This window comes from Lithobates pipiens, unplaced genomic scaffold (genome assembly GCF_037356315.1).
Source record: "Lithobates pipiens isolate NorthernLeopardFrog02 unplaced genomic scaffold, aLitPip1_a1.2 Scaffold_22, whole genome shotgun sequence".
In the NCBI taxonomy this organism is placed as follows: Eukaryota; Metazoa; Chordata; class Amphibia; order Anura; family Ranidae; genus Lithobates; species Lithobates pipiens.
Genome location: NW_027507784.1, coordinates 183,630,152 through 183,646,334, shown reverse-complemented (window position 1 = coordinate 183,646,334; position 16,183 = coordinate 183,630,152). Strand labels below are relative to the sequence as shown.

General features: G+C 42.4%; 1 protein-coding gene across 1 annotated transcript in view; it reads right to left on the bottom strand.

Moving 5' to 3' along the window:
- TNRC18 (trinucleotide repeat containing 18) overlaps nt 1–16,183 on the bottom strand; it is a 392,145-nt gene that overhangs the window by 297,718 nt on the left and 78,244 nt on the right.

Sequence of the window (16,183 nt, the reverse complement as noted above, 5' to 3'; positions counted from 1 at the left end):
CAGAATTGCACGGGCAGGCACATTGGCGTACAGGTACGTCCAATCTTCAATGCCTCCCTGCCATCGCAAGCGTGCCGGCGCGCTCACGTGCCGGTCGGGACCCCCGTGAGTCCGGTCGCGGGTCCCGCGGACTCAATCGCCGCGGGCATACCTGCAATCGTCTCACGGGACGACAATGGAGGAAATGCCGTGTAAACAGCATTTCTCCATTCTGCCTAGCAACCAGTGACGCTGATCTCTGCTCCATGTGATTGGAGCAGAGATCAGTGTTCACTAAATGAAAGCCCAACCCCCCCACAGTAACACACCCCTAGGAACACTTAACCCCTACACTGCCACCCACTGGTTAACCCCTTCACTGCCAGTGTCATTTACACAGGAATCACTGCATTTATATAGCAGTGGTTACTGTATAAATGACAACGGTCCCAAAAATGTGTCAAAAATGTCCGATGTGTCTGCCACAATGTCGCAGTCACAATAAAAATCGCTAATTGCCGCCATTACTAGTAAAAAAAAAAAAAAAAAAATTATTAATAAAAATGCCAACTATCCCTATTTTGTAAACGCTATAGCTTTTGCGCAAACCAATCAATCGCTTATTGCGATTTTTTTTACCAAAAATATGTAGAAGAATACGTATCGGCCTTAAGTGAGGGAAACATTTTTTTTAAATATATTTTTGGGGGATATTTACTATAACAAAAAGTAAAAAATTTGTTTTTTTCAAAATTGTGGCTCTATTTTTGTTTATAGCGCAAAAAATAAAAACCGCAGGGGTGTTCAAATACCACCAAAAGAAAGCTCTATTTGTGGGAAAAAAAGGACATCAATTTTGTTTGGGAGCCACGTTGCACGACCGCGCAATTGTCAGTTAAAGCGACGCAGTGCCGAATTGCAAAATGTGGTCTGGTCTTTGACTAGCAAAATGGTCCGGTCTGTAAGTGGTTAAAGGAGCAGTTCACCTTTTCACCAAAAATACAAAATGCACTTTTTTTGCAGGTAAAAAAAAAGTGCATATTTTTTGTTGCAGGAGCCTAGAATGTGTTGCACCAGTGATCAGCAGATTGCCGATGCCATGCAGGACTCCTGGAGACCTGACTTCTCTGTGTATCTGCTCTCTCGTACCTTGTACAGGCAAGCCGATACACTGACAGGAAGAATTACATCTCATTGAGAACTACAAGCCAATAGCTGCTAAGGCCATCAGGACTTGTAACTTTTCATTCACAGAGCACTGTGAATGAGTGATGCAGCCGGGTGGGCAGAGACCCATATGGCCATGTTTTTTCATTTTTTAATCTTGACGACAGAAAATCCCCAGTAAGCTGTCAGAGCAGGGGATCGGGGGGGGGGTATGTTGCAGGGTACGGTCCTTTCATGGACAGGTTACACCTGGAATATGGGTGTAACATCATGAAAGGTGAACTTATCCTTTAAAAAGGTAAAATCTGTTGAGTTTCAATTGGTTACTGTACCTGCACCACTGCTCTCTGCCTTAATAAAAAAAATAAAAAAAAATGCTCACATTTTGGCACAAGAGAGTACAGGCGTGTAACAAGCAAAATCATTGTAATTAAAAAATAAACACCTTCCTGATTGCAGAAACCAAAAACAACTTGCTACCCTCTTCAGCACAGAAAAGTATATGTGAACACCCATTCAGTTTACAGTGTAAATGAAAAGCAAAACATAAGTGTTTACAATATATATTATAGAGTGCCTTGCAAAAGTTTTCACCCCCTTGCCATTTTTTTTTTGTGTTTTTTTGCCTCACAGCCTGGAATTAACGTGGATTGTTTGAGGATTTTCATCATTTAATTTACAGAACATGCCCACAACTTTAACCACTTCGCACCCAGGCCAATTCTGACATTTCTCTCCTACATGTAAAATTCCTAATTTTTTTGCTAGAAAATTACATAGAACCCCCAAACATTATATGTGTTTTTTTTAGCAAAGACCCTAGAGAATACAATGGTGGTCATTGCAACTTTTTATTTTGCACGGTATTTGCGCAGCAATTTTTCGAACGGGTTTTTTTCAGAAAAAAAAAACAGTTTCATGCTTAAAAAAAAAAAAAACAGTAAAGTTAGCCCAATTTTTTTGCATAATGTGAAAGAGGCGGATACGCCGAGTAAATAGATACCCAACATGTCACGCTTCAAAATTGCACGCGCTCGTGGAATGGCGCCAAACTTTGGTATTTAAAAATCCCCATAGGCGACACTTTAAATATTTTTACTGGTTACATATTTTGGGTTACAGAGGAGGTCTAGGGCTAGAATTATTGCTCTCGCTCTAACGTTCGCGGCGATACCTCACATGTGTGGTTTGAACACCGTTTTCATGTGGGCGGGACTTACGTATGCATTCGCTTCTGTGTGCGAGCTCACGGGGACAGGGGCGCTTTAAATTATTATTATTTTTTATTGTTAATTTTATTTTTATTTTTTTAGTTTTACACGATCGGACCTATTTACAGTTAAATATGGGGTCAATAAGACCCCATATCTCACCTCTAGGCTGGGAAGAATTGTGCTTCTGAACAACATTGGCCCTTACTTGTTTGGAGAGTTTCTTGGTCTTCATGGCAATGTTTGGTTAGTGGTGCCTCTTGCTTAGGTGTTGCAGCCTCTGGGGCCTTTCAAAAGGGTGTGTATGACCCCTTTCACACATCCAATAGAATAGATTAGAATATCTCCCCACTATCATAAAGCCAAAGCTACCACTAAGGAAAGGTTGCAGCAAACCACCGACAGAGGTACAAACCCTACCAACAAAAATTGTTTAGAAAAAAATCAAATAAATGGTGTTGCGCTACCTCAAAGATTAAAACAAAACTAAAGTACCTAGTGCATAAATGTCCCGTGTAAATACTCCAACTATATTGCAAAATTGCACACCCCCTACAGTAAATAAATATAACAGTATTTCACTATCAGAATAATAAAGTGTCTAGTGCATAAGTAAATAAATGTGCAACAATCTATATTACAGAGGTGTAGGCACCACAAAAACCTCAAGAGGAAACAACAAAATTAGATAGGTGAATAAAGTGCCTGGTGCTTAACCACTTCAGCCCCGGACCAATTGTCAGCCTAAGGACCAGAGGTCTTTTTACAATTTTTTATTTACAATTTTCGCACTGCACTGCTTTACCTGGTAATTGCGTGGTCATGCAATGTTGTACCCAAACTTTTCTTCCCACAAATAATTTCTTTTGATGGTATTTGATTGCCTGCGATATTTATTTTTTACGGTATAAAAGGAAAAAGACTGAAATTTAAAAAAAAAAAAAAAAAAAAAGATATTTTCTACTTTTTGTTATAAGAAAAATCGAATGAACTAAATAAAGTTTACAAAAAGTTGTCACTAAATGATATATTGCTCACACATGCCATAGTTATATGTGGAATTGCACCCCAAAATATATTCTGCTGCTTCTCCTGAGTACGGGGATACCACATATGTGGGACTTTTTGGGAGTCTAGCTGCGTACGGGACCCCGAACACCAATCACTGCCTTCAGGATTTCTAAGGGTGCAAATTTTTGATTTCACTCCTCACTACCTATCACAGTTTCGAAGGCCATAAAAGGCCAAAATAGCACAAAACCCCCCCAAATGACCCCATTTTGGAAAGTAGACACCCCAAGCTATTTACTGAGAGGCATGTTGAGTCCATGGAATATTTTATATTTTGCCACAAGTTGCAGGAATATTACAATTTTTTATTTTTTTTTGCACAAAGTTCTCACTAAATGATATATTGCTCACACATGCTATGGGCATAAGTGAAATTACACCCCAAAATAAATTCTGCTGCTTCTCCCGAGTACAGGCATACCCCATGTGGGGGACTTCTTGGGAGCCTAGCCACGTACGGGACCCTGAAAACCAAGCACTGCCTTCAGGATTTAAATATAAAACGCTACCAAAAAAAAAATCTGTTAGCGATCGCAGGGATCAGGCCTGACTCTGCGAACGATGCAGTTATGTGTTTAGTGTTTTGTAAGTGACAGTGATCGATCAATACTGCACTTGGGTGGGCTAGGCAGAGGGGCAAAATGCAGGTGCTAGCAGGTATCTGGGCTGATCCCGCTAACAATGCGTTTTTTTGGAACCCTAAACTGCTGGGGATGCTAGTATAGATCTGATCAGATCAGATATTGATCTGTTCAGATTCTATACCACTATGGGAGGTTTATGCTTTGCGCGTGGGTGTTAGCGGTACTGGCACTAACCTAGCGCTGCCTGGGGCGATGCAGACCCTTGCCCTAAAACCTAATTGATATCACCCGCCGGGTGATCAGGGGGTTAAACCTTTATTGGGTAATAAATGGTGGGTGCCCTGATGCTATAAAAAGCAAACTAACTAACCAGAGTCACCCCTAACACTTATACGGTGATGGCTGGTGAAAGGGTTAACTAGGGGCAATCAGGGGGGTTAAAACCATTATTGGGTAGTATATGGGGGTACCTAGCGCTATAAAAACCTGGCGGTGAACCTACAAAAATAACTAGCTACCTAGCGGCACCAGTGACACCAACGCAGCGATCAGAAAAACGATCGCTTAGTGACACTGGCAAAAGGGGGTGAAAGGGTTAACTAGGGGCAATCAGGGGGTTAAAACCATTATTGGGTAGTATATGGGGGTACCTCGCCCTATAAAAACCTGGCGGTGAACCTAAAAAAATAACTAGCTACCTAGTGGCACCAAAACGATCGCTCAGTGACACTGGCAAAAGGGGGTGAAAGGGTTAACTCTAGGGGCAATCAGGGGGTTAAACCTTTATTGGGGGGGTAGGGGGCTACCCTGGACCTAACACTAACTGCCCTGACAGTTTTTACTGTCACAACTGACACTAAATGCAGTGATCAGTAAATAAATGATCACTGCAATCAGTGACACTGTGACTGGGAGGGGGGGGTGATGGGGGGGGGGGATTTGTGTGCCTATGTGTACCTACATGTCAGTGTAGAGTTGGTGCACTCTCTGTTCTCCTTGCAGTCCGGTCAAAAAGACCGCCCCGAGGAGAATTGTATCACTTCCTCCCTGCCTGTGTTTACACTACACAGGCGGGGGAAGCTTCTCATTCGCCAGGAGCGATCGAGAGGGGAACCAACGGCCATCCCCTCATCCCGGATCGCTCCTGAAGCGAAACGGACTGCCGCATCCGGCGGTCCGATCGGACCCCCCACCCGCTGGAAGGCAAGCACGTACATGTACATGCTTGTGCCTGATGGTGCCATTCTGCCGACGTACATTGCCATGCGGCGGTCCTTAAGTGGTTAAATAATCATAGTGACATTAATCCATATTCAAATATAAAAAGCTCTATAAAATGACAAAATCTCCAAATGTGCAATGATATAGTGCACCAAACTTCTCATGAGTAAATCCAATCAAGTGCAATAAAAAAAAAAAAATGTAATAATAGAAACGTGAGTCACACAGTGCAAATAAGCAAAAAATAGAGTCTATAAGCAACCTGAAATGAGTTAGATGAACAGTGACTCATTTAGTGCTTCTCCAAGTGAAAGGGTGAAAGGAAAGTTATTATCCCTGTTGTGCCTCTTCAGTGCTCACCGCACACCAGGTGGAGTGGCCCCTTACCTTACTGCTGTAAGGTAAACAGCAGATCAAAAAAGAGAGAAGGATCCAGGGAATGTATCCCTATTCCTGGCAGATCATACTGTCCCCCACAGCTGATGTTAATACTTAATTTGTTTTCATAAGGATCTCATGAAGGAAAGAAAGTGGGCTTCGATGGTGAAGTACGTAAATACATTTATTTATTTCAAATGAATGAAAAAGGTACTCACAAATGACTAAAACTTGCATAACAAACGAGCGCTCCACTCGTGTTACGGACGTCACTTCCAGTGTCCTAATTCCTCGTATTCCTACGCGTAGCGTCACCTGTCATGTGACTTCATCAGGGAATCTAATTAAGTCACTAGTTGCTAGGCAGAACAGAGAGATGCTGTTTACAACGGCATTTCCTCGTTCAGCCACCCCATGAGACGATCGCGGGTATGCCCGCGGCGATCGAGTCCGCAGGACCCGCAACCGGACACACGGGGGTCCCAACCAGCACGCGAGCGATGCCGCCGTGCTCGTGATGGCAGGGCGGCATTAAAGATAGGACGTACCTGTATGCCAATATGCCTGTCCGTGCCGTTCTGCCAATGTACATCGGTGTGCGCTGGTCGGGAACCCGGTTAACTTATTTGGTCGACCATGGCGAGCCCTGTTCTGAGTGGAACCTGTCCTGTTTAACTGCTGTATGGTATTGGCCACCATGCTGCAGCTCATTTTCAGGGTCTTGGCAATCTTCTTATAGCCTAGGCCATCTTTATGTAGCTCAACAGTTTTTTTTTTCAGATCCTCAGAGTTCTTTGCCATGGTGAACTTCCAGCGACCAGCATGAGAGAGAGAGTGATAACACCAAATTTAACACACCTGGATGTATATATCCCACATACATCCATGTGCACCATTAAATACATACTAATTGATTCATTTGGTTCTGGTGTTGTGCTTTATACAAACTCCCAAACATAACCCCCCCAGCCCCCTTCCCCCTTCTCTCCTATATGATTCAGGGATGGAGACACACAGACTCTACAGCAGTTCTCATATAAAGTCTCAACATTTTTATTTAATCACTTACAGACTGGACCATTTTGCTGGTCAAAGACCAGACCACTTTTTGCGATTCGGCACTGCGTCGCTTTAACTGACAATTGCACGGTCGTGCGACGTGGCTCCCAAACAAAATTGACGTCCTTTTTTCCCCACAAATAGAGCTTACTTTTGGTGGTATTTGATCACCCCTGCGGTTTTTATTTTTTGCGCTATAAACAAAAATAGAGCGACAATTTTGAAAAAATTATTTTTTACTTTTTGTCATAATAAATATCCCCCAAAAATATATAAAAAAAAAATTTTCCCTCAGTTTAGGCCGATACGCATTCTTCTACATATTTTTGGTTAAAAAAAAAAAAAAAAAAAAAACGCAATATGCGATTATTGATTCGTTTGCGCAAAAGTTATAGCGTTTACAAAATAGGGATAGTTTTATGGCATTTTTATTAATATTTTTTTTTTTTTTTTTAATAGTAATGGCGGCGATCAGCGGTATTTATTGTGACTGCGACATTGCGGCAGACACATCGGACATTTGACACATTTTTGGGACCATTGTCAGTTATACAGCAATCACTGCTAAATAAATGCAGTGATTCCTGTGTAAATGACACTGGCAGTGAAGGGGTTAACCAGTGGGTGGCAGTGTAGTGGTTAAGTGTTCCTAGGGGTGTGTTACTAACTGTGTGGGGGCTGGGCTTTCATTTAGTGAACACTGATCTCTGCTCCAATCACATGGAGCGAAAAAAGGGAAAAACTGCGCTACGGAATACAAATGGTATTGAACGGAAGCTGCAATTCAAATGTACACCAAGAATACACCAAACAGAAATAGAAAAAAGAAAAAAAAAATAGAAAAAAGAAAGAACTGCGCTAACCACGAATACCCAACGTGAGTAGGGTATGTATATGTGCCAGACCCACGATATGGGTCTTAGTATCTTAATGTCTCCAAGACCACCTCCAAAATATAGTGCAAACCATATACAAATAAGTGCGATTTAAATAGAAAAACAAACCATAAATGCGTGTCAATAGTGTGAGTTCCCAAACACAATATGAGTATATCAAACTCAGTGCATATACCTCTAGAAAATAAAAAAATTTAAAAAATAGAATAGAATATGAAAAAAATGTTTGCAATTTTTTACATAAATGAACTAACAGGAAAAGAGATTGTATTTAGAGACACTCTATATAATGTCCATATAGTCATATATCAAAAAATAATAATAGACTGTCCATATAGTAAACAAAACACCAGTGAAGTGAAGCTTCAAGTGGAGTACAGCAGTGAAGAACAATCCTCAAACAGCTGAGTTATAAGTACACAAATTAAAATCTTCTCCAAAGATGTACTGTGCTTTTCCCATCACCGAATGTGTGAATTGGCTCCTTACCAGATCCAAGCGACCCCCCGTTACAGAGGGTCACCGCAGGCGACAATAGTCAAAGGATATCCGGATAGCGATTCCTCCTCAAGCGATCCTGAATCTTTCACGCGATAGGGTTATGGCTGTTATTCCACATATCACTCCCAACTCAACGTGGTATCACTGTCCTGGGTTCCAGCGATGCCGAGGACAGTGATACCACGTTGAGTTGGGAGTGATATGTGGAATAACAGCCATAACCCTATCACTCCCAACTCAACGTGGTATCACTGTCCTGGGTTCCAGCGATGCCGAGGCCTCGGCATCGCTGGAACCCAGGACAGTGATACCACGTTGAGTTGGGAGTGATATGTGGAATAACAGCCATAACCCTATCGCGTGAAAGATTCAGGATCGCTTGAGGAGGAATCGCTATCCGGATATCCTTTGACTATTGTCGCCTGCGGTGACCCTCTGTAACGGGGGGTCGCTTGGATCTGGTAAGGAGCCAATTCACACATTCGGTGATGGGAAAAGCACAGTACATCTTTGGAGAAGATTTTAATTTGTGTACTTATAACTCAGCTGTTTGAGGATTGTTCTTCACTGCTGTACTCCACTTGAAGCTTCACTTCACTGGTGTTTTGTTTACTATATGGACAGTCTATTATTATTTTTTGATATATGACTATATGGACATTATATAGAGTGTCTCTAAATACAATCTCTTTTCCTGTTAGTTCATTTATGTAAAAAATTGCAAACATTTTTTTCATATTCTATTCTATTTTTTAAATTTTTTTATTTTCTAGAGGTATATGCACTGAGTTTGATATACTCATATTGTGTTTGGGAACTCACACTATTGACACGCATTTATGGTTTGTTTTTGTATTTAAATCGCACTTATTTGTATATGGTTTGCACTGTATTTTGGAGGTGGTCTTGGAGACATTAAGATACTAAGACCCATATCGTGGGTCTGGCACATATACATACCCTACTCACGTTGGGTATTCGTGGTTAGCGCAGTTCTTTCTTTTTTCCAATCACATGGAGCAGAGATCCTCGTCACTAGTTGCTAGGCAGAATGGGGAAATGCTGTTTACACTGCATTTCCTCCATTCAGCCGTCCCGTGAGATGATCGCGGGTATGCCCGCGGCGATCGAGTCCGCAGGACCCGCGACCGGACTCATGGGGAGACCCCTGCCGGCGGCGCGCTCACGATGGCAGGGCGCCATTGAAGATTGGACGTCCTGTACGCCAATATGCCTGCCCGTGCCATTCTGCCGACGTACATCGTCGTGCGCCGGTCTGGAACTGGTTAATGAACGCTAATAGGGATAGAATTGCACACCTTTGTAATTTATTCAGATTGGTTAATCTGCAACATACATCTGCCAATATTATTTATGTTAACTACAGAAGGATGCATCTAACCAGGGTTGCGATTGTGCTGGGGGGTGCATCTTGTCTGCGTCATTCCCGGAAACTGAGATGCGCACTGGGGCCCTCCCCTCCTCTCTCATTCCGTGGACATAGGGAGGGCGGGAGGGCATTCACTGCTCATCGACGCCACGCCCACACGCTGTACCTTTGACGTCAATCTTGACACAGCAGGCCGATATTGTTTATCCATCTGCATGCGTTATGAGGGATGTTGTGGCGTACAGTGCCGGGCATCAATGGTCGCTCGAACACTGGCTCCGCCTTCCCATCAGCATGCAGCGTGACATTGGTGGGGTCCTGTTGGCTATGGGGAAGGTATATATTTCACACCCTTATATAGCACATACTCAGTCTGCTCCTTGACACTATGCACATCTCTGGACTATGCTTTCCACTTGATACTAAGGGTAACATTTGGTTTTCTATTCATCTATGGTTCTTATGTGTTATCTTTGATCTTACCACCCATTCTATGGTGAGGCACTCACCTGCTTTCACTTCACATTTAAGATATGTTCTTTGTCTTTATTGCCTTTGGTAATGGTTTTAATATCCTTCCCAATTACTTAGTGTGCAGTGACTTTACTGATGTATTTTATTTACAATTTTTCCACAGAAGCCCTATGGGCCTTTACTCAGCACTTATTACAACCAGTTACTTATTGAGGACAAAATTACTATGGAGGCCAACTTCTTGTTCTCTGTTCAGCGCTGTGTTGCCGCAGTTATCGCCACCTCAGTTTCCAGGGATAATGTTTCCATAGTACCTCCAGCTACCAATACTACCCATGTATTACACTATTTGGCATATATATTTCATTACAGACATATCGATATTGCATTTGTTCCTGATGAGTGGAAGTTATCCACAAAACATGCATAGAACTTTCCATCGGTGTATTGTCACAGTTACTACAGTGCCTTGAAAAAGTTTTCACACCCCCTTGAAATTTTCCACATTTTGTCAAATTTCTTTTTATTTGGATTTTATGTGCTAGAGATAGACCAACACAAAGTGGCACATAATTGTGAAGTGGAAGGAAAAGGATAAATGGTTTTCAACATTTAAAAAAAAAATATATGCAAAAAGTGTGGCATGCATTTGTATTCAACGCCCCTGAGTCAATAGTTTGTAGAGCCACCTTTCGCTGCAATTACCACTGCAAATCTTTTTGGGTATGTCTCTACCAGCTTTGCACATCTAGAGTGTGACATTTTTGCCCAGTCTTCTTTTCAAAATAGCTCAAGCTCTGCCAGATTGGATGGAGAGCGCCTGAACAGCAATTTTCAAGTCTTGCCACAGATTCTCAAATGGCTTTAGGTCTGGACTTCTACTGGACCATTCTAACACATGATGAATATGCTTTGATCTAAACCATTCCATTGTAGCTTTGGCTGTAAGTTTAGGGTAATTTTCCTGCTGGAAGGTGAACCTCTGCCCCAGTCTCAAGTCTTTTGTAGACGCTAACAGGTTTTCTTCAAAGATTGCCCTGTATTTGGCTCCATCCATCTTTCCATCAACTCTGACCAGCTTCCCTGCCCCTGCTGAAGAAAAGCATCACCACAACATGATGCTGCAGCGTTATGTACCGTGTGTATATTTATTGCCCCACATGCATCTATGTGCACTATTACATACATATTAATTGATTAATATGGGTCCGATGTGCTTCACACAAAGTCCCAACATTCCCCAAGACCCCCCCCCCCCCTCTTCAAAATGGCCAACTGGCTCCTATTTGGACATTAAAATTTTTTTTTTTGCAAATATAATTTTATTGAATTTTCAACGTAGGCAAACGCCCAGCAAGCATACAACAGAGATAAGCAATAGAGGTCACAGCCTCCAAATGACATGTTCCAGCAGCATCAATCAGCCGTCAATACATGTGGTATACGTTCGGGAGTAGCCCTTCAGAATGCATATTACTCTCACCTGATGACTGCAGCCCGGTGTCCCCAGCAACCCAGAGGAGGCAAGATTACTACCCTGAGCCACCTAGGAGCCGTCCGCCAGTCAAAACGGGATCACTCCCGGAAGGTCCGGAGGCTTGCACCAGTGAAAAGAAGTAGAAAGAACGAATGGAAGTTAGAAAACGAGAAGAGGGGGGGGGGGGGGGAGCGAATGGTGGAACAGATGCACCACCCGTTTCTAGCGTCACAACAGTAAAGTTAGGCTGCCCTGTCCAGACTGACAGGTTATAATCGCTCAGGTCCTAAAAAGGGATTTTCCCTCGGCTGAGTGTATAAACATATTCCATAGAGACCACGTTTTCCTATATGTACAGTGCCTTGCGAAAGTATTCGGCCCCCTTGAACTTTTCAACCTTTTACCACATTTCAGGCTTCAAAACATATATAAAATTTTTATTTTTTGTGAAGAATCACCAAGTGGGACACAATTGTGAAGTGGAACGAAATTTAAACTTTTTTACCAAATAAAAAAACTCACTCCAGAAGTTCAGCGAGGATCTCTGAATGATTCAATGTTGTCCTAAATGACTGATGGTGATAAATAGAATCCACCTGTGTGTAATCAAGTCTCTGTATAAATGCACCTGCTCTGTGATAGTCTAAGGGTTCTGTTGAAAGCGCAGAGAGCATCATGAAGACCAAGGAACACACCAGGCAGGTCCGTAATACTGTTGTGGAGAAGTTTAAAGCCGGATTTGGATACAAAAAGATTTCCCAAACTTTAAACATCCCAAGGAGCACTGTGCAAGCAATCATTTTGAAATGGAAGCAGTATCAGACCACTGCAAATCTACCAAGACCTGGCCGTCCCTCTAAACTTTCAGCTCAGACAAGGAGAAGACTGATCAGAGATGCAGCCAAGAGGCCCATGATCACTCTGGATGAACTGCAGAGAACTACAGCTGAGGTGGGAGAGTCTGTCCATAGGACAACAATCAGTCGTACACTGCATAAATCTGGCCTTTATGGAAGAGTGGCAAGAAGAAAGCCATTTCTCAAAGATATCCATAAAAAGTCTCAGGTAAAGTTTGCCACAAGCCACCTGGGAGACACACCAAACATGTGGAAGAAGGTGCTCTGGTCAGATGAAACCAAAATCCAAATTTTTGCCCACAATGCAAAACGATATGTTTGGCGTAAAAGCAACACAGCTCATCACCCTCAACACACCATCCCCACTGTCAAACATGGTGGTGGCAGCATCATGGTTTGGGCCTGCTTTTCTTCAGCAGGGACAGGGAAGATGGTTAAAATTGAGGGAAAAATGGATGCAGCCAAATACAGGACCATTCTGGATGAAAACCTGTTGGAGTCTGCAAAAGACCTGAAATTGGGACGGAGATTTATCTTCCAACAAGACAATGATCCCAAACATACAGCAAAATCTACAAAGGAATGGTTCACAAATAAACGTATCCAGGTGTTAGAATGGCCAAGTCAAAGTCCAGACCTGAATCCAATCGAGAATCTGTGGAAAGAGCTGAAAACTGCTGTTCACAAACGCTCTCCATCCAACCTCACTGAGCTTGAGCTGTTTTGCAAGGAAGAATGGGCAAGAATTTCAGTCTCTCGATGTGCAAAACTGATAGAGACATACCCCAAGCGACTTGCAGCTGTAATCGCAGCAAAAGGTGGCTCTACAAAGTATTAACGCAAGGGGGCCGAATAATTTTGCACCCCCCACTTTTCATTTTTTTATTAGTTAAAAAAGTTTCAAAAATCCAATAGATTTCGTTCCACTTCACAATTGTGTCCCACTTGTTGGTGATTCTTCACAAAAAATAAAATTTTTATATCTTTATGTTTGAAGCCTGAAATGTGGCAAAAGGTTGAAAAGTTCAAGGGGGCCGAATACTTTCGCAAGGCACTGTATCTTGCCTATTTTGGGATGTCAGGATCAAATCTTCAATTTTATTTATTTCCTCCACCCTTTTCAACCACATCGCTGCAGTCGGAGGGCGTTGCTGCTTCCACAGACTAGGGATACAAGATTTAGCTGCATTGGTCAAATTATTTGGACATTTTGACTTAGGGGTGTAGTCACTTTTGTTGCCAGCGGTTAAGACATTAATGGCTGTGTGGAGATTTTTGAGGGGACAGCTAATTTACACTGTTTTACAAGCTGTACACTTAATACTTTACATTATAACGAAGTAATTTCTTCAGTGTTGTCACATGAAAAGATAATAAAATATTTACAAAAATGTGAGGGGTGTACTCACTTATGTGAGATATTTTAAATGACCAGCTGATTCATAACCCCTGAAAACCCACATATTCCCTGCACTTTCAAATCCCTTTGATCTGGCCATACAATGTGTCTTTGCTTCCACATCTGCCCATCAGCATCTCTCACCGCTTGTCATTTTAAGTTCTAGACCAGCCTTTCTCAACCTTTTCAACACAGAGGAACCATTGAAATAGTTCTCCGGTCTCGGGGAACCCCTACTAAAAATTAGAAATCTACAACTCATGATACGATAGTGTGATGGTCAGTGGGAAGAATGCTCCTTACACTTATGGTCATTGGGAAGAATTACCCCCTTACAGATAGCTAAAAAGATCAATGGTGTCGGTGGGAACTTATCTGAGAGGCAGAAATTGCCCAATGATGAAGGAAACCCTAGCAACCTTTGGAGGAACCCTGGTTGAGAATCACTGTTCTAGACAAACATCAGTCACCCTGGAATTATCCTGTAGGATTTTTTAGTAAACTTGGGAATTCATTTTCCCCTCAATGATGGCAAGTCATCTAGGCCCTGATGCAGCTAGAATGTGCCCTCCATCTTACTTCACCGGGGTGATGCTGGGGTAAGCTGTGCCTTTTTTGCACCACACCTAGTGTTTTTCCTGGACAATTCAACTTTTGTTTTATCAGTTCACAAAACATTTTCCCAGAAGTGGTGCGGTTTGCCAATGCACTTTTCGGCAAGTGTCAGGTGCGCAACAATGGTTTTTTTTTTGGCTTCCTCCATGGTGTTCTAGACTCGAACAGGGATGTCTTCAAGCCTTTAGCTGTTACTTGTGGCTTCTTTACCTTGAAGATTCTGCATTGTGCCTTGGGAGTCATCTTGTCTAGGCGCCCAGTTCTAGGAAGAGTAGCAACCGTTCTAAACGGTCCATATAGATATTTTGTCTGTCCTTAGATCAAATCCTAACCAAGGCACTACCTGCACAGTTTGCATGTTCTCCCTGTCCCTGCGTGGGTTTCTTCTGGGTTTCTTGCCACACTCCAAAGACATGCTGGTAGGTCAATTGCTCCTAGTATGAATGTGAGCTTGAGACCTTAGATTGTAAGCTCCTTGGGGGGCAGGCACTAATGTAAATGTACAACAAAGTAAAACCTTGGATTGCGAGCATAATTTGTTCCAGAAACATGCTTTTAATCCAAAGCACTTGTATATCAAAGCAAAGCTCCCCATAAGAAATAACGGAAACTCAAATGATTAGTTCCACAACCATTTATTCATACGTCCTTCAGTTTATAGTCCATATAAAGAGATTATAGCAATGTGATGGTTGTTTAACCATAAAATGTCCATCCACAAATAGCAGCCACAACAAGGGGATTAGAATAAAAATCCAGCAGGAGCTCCATTGTATAAAAGAGAAGAAAGGCACCTCTAAGTGTAGCAATATGGTTACATTTAATGAAGGTACAACATTTAGAAACTTACATGGTTGATGATTAAGAGAGGCACATCTAAGTATGAAGGGCATCTGGGGGTAAAGCTGTCCACAGACCAGGGATATGCAATTAGTGGACCTCCAGCTGTTGCAGAACTACAATTCCCATGAGGCATAGCAAGACTGACAGCCACAAGTATGACACCCAAAGGCAGAGGCACGATGGGACTTGTGGTTTTGCAACAGCTGGGGTTCTGCTACTTGCATACTCCTGACAGACCGTCCTCTGCACTGCTGGCTCTCACCACTGTCAATTTGCAATGTGAACAGGAAGACTACGCTGCATTAGAGCGAGGCTTAAATCACTTGCGGAACGCAGCATGGAAGGAATGATGTCGATGGTGGTGTGGAGGATGGTCTATGTTGACATCTTTACCCCAGATGCCTGCATACTTAGATGTGCCGTTTTAATCACATTCAACCACGTGACTTGATAAATGTTGTACCTTCATTAAATGTAACCATATTGCTACACTTAGCCCTTGTACACACGGTCGGACATTCCAACAACAAAATCCGTCTGATTTTGTCCGAAACTGGTGTTGCATACACACGGTCGGACAAAGTTGATGGAAAATCCGATCATTCGTAACGTGATGACGTTATTTAGTTATGACGGGACTACGTTCAGGCTAGTAGCCAATAGCTTTGGTCTCGTAATTTGATCTAAGCATGCGTGGCACTTTTTCAGATCGGAATAGTCTACAAACGATCGGACAAAGTCCGATCGGATCATGTTGTCAGAAATTTTTTATATCCAGCTCTCAAACTTTGTTGGTCAGACATTGACGGAAAAAGTCCAATGAAGCCCACACACGGACGGATTATCCGACAACACGGTCTGATCTGACATTTTCCGTCGGAATGTCCGACCATGTGTACAAGGGCTTAGAGGTGCATCTGTTCTGTTTTATACTCAGTTGTGACATGACGCTACTTGTATATCAAGACATCGCTCGATTATCAAGTCAAAATTGTTTAAAACTTTTTCTGGTCTTGCAAAATGCTCTGAAACCAAGTTATTCTTAAACCAAGGCTTTACTG